Source organism: Mustela putorius, unplaced genomic scaffold (assembly GCF_011764305.1).
Source record: "Mustela putorius furo isolate JIRA1106 unplaced genomic scaffold, ASM1176430v1.1 tig00000430_pilon_pilon_pilon, whole genome shotgun sequence".
NCBI lineage: Eukaryota > Metazoa > Chordata > Mammalia > Carnivora > Mustelidae > Mustela > Mustela putorius.
Window position 1 is genome coordinate 18,046,052 of NW_025421377.1, and position 1,936 is coordinate 18,047,987.

Below are 1,936 nucleotides of genomic sequence, written 5' to 3' on the forward strand. Positions count from 1 at the left end.
GTGACTTATTTTCCCATATATCACCTTGGATTCACTTCACCTGGCACAAAGTGGTAGTTTTTCTATTTGTAGAGTTGCAGCTATTCTTTCCTTAGATCTCAAGTTGAGTTCACAGGTGTTCAGAATGATTTAATGGCTATCTAGTTGAATTCCTGTGACCAGATAAAACTAAGTTCTCCTACTCCTCCACCTGCTTGGACTCCTCCCAGGGAGAGAGACAAAAACCTTCATTATTGAAGAATTCCCGTAGTTTTCACTCGGTGATGCCATAAAAAAAAAATGTGTGATAAACAGAATAATGACCCCTAACAATGTCTGTGTTCTAATCTCTGGGACCTGTGGGTAAATTACTTTCCATGGAAAAGGGGACTTGGCAGATATGGTTTAAAAAGCTGAAATAGAAAGTTTATTCTGTATTATTTTAGTAGTCCTGATGCTAAACTACTAGCTTTGAAGATAAAGGTAGAGGCCAAAAGCCAAGGAATGCAGGAGGCCTCTAGAACCTGGTAGAGGAAAAAAAAAAATCTCCTTACAGCCTTCAGAAGGAATATAGAGGAATATAGCCCTACCTACATCTTGATGTTATAAGATTTCATCACCAGAACTGTAAGAAAATAAATTTATATGTTTTAATTCAATAAATTAGAGACAATCTGTTATAAAGCAATAGGAAATTAATACTAAGTATACATGGTCTTAAATATTTTCAAAATTAGTTTGGATAACAGAAGTTTTACCACAGGCTCTCATGATACAATATTCTGAGGAATAATCTTTAGGAAATTCTGCTTTAGCATAATCCAGATGCAGCAATGTTAGTAGTTAAAAGCCTCATATTCTAGAGCAGACTAACTGGGTCCAAATCCTGGACCTCCTACCTACTAGCTGATTCTTTTAACCCCTCCTGGATATTTCAGATTCCTTGCTTGTAAAATGGGAATGATAGTACCTACTTCAAAGACCTTTTATATGAGAATGAAGAGAGTTAATGTATACTAAGACTTTAGAGTAGTGGTTATCCTCCATTGTAAAAACAATGTTTGTTTGTTTGTTTGTTTATAAAAGATAGTGACACCATGTGAAGTTACTAGGAGATTGGGTAAAAAAGGAAATTACACCTAGCTGTACCTGAATATTAGATAAATGTGTAAGTCAAAGACTCTGTTTTTGTGGTAATAATGGACACATGACTCATATGGTAGTAGGGTTTTAGAGATAAACAGTTTCATCTTAATTTGATACAATAAAAGAAAGAATGATTTTAAGACTTTAATCTGAAAAAAAAAAATTTGTCCTGACCTCATGAATTCACATTATCCACAGACCCGAAAAGCAAACTCATTTTAAGAAGCAGCCCTACTTTGCCTACTTCTATTATTTGTTTAAATCTAAATCTCTGAAAACTATTCCCTTCCCACTTATCATTTCAATTAATTAGAAATTGCTTTCTCCCAATTAATATTATTACTTCATCATCTCTGTTATGTTTTTGTATTAAGGCTATTTTAATATAATACCACTTTATTCATTCAAATTCAATAAATATTTATAGTTTTAATGGACACCAGGTGCATCAGTACATGCTTGGGATAAAAAGTGAATACCCTTGGTCTTCGGCCATTTTCAGATTTTTATACTAGATTGCAAAGATTTTACTGAAAGAAAAATTAAGAAACATTTGTTTTAAATTGCAATGAAAATTAAAAATGCTCTATTATGTCTCAAATACTAAAACAAACAAGAAAAATCTATCCTAAAATAATATTACTGAATTTAACCTATAGGCTTTCCACTTTCCCTTTTTTATTTTCTATACAAAAAAATGTTTCATGAAAGAAAGGACAAAGCACTAGCACAACTACTGGAAAATAGTAATTCTTCTTTTCTTGCTCTTTCTTATTCTCTTCTTATTCCTCTTCTTTTCATTCCCTCTTTC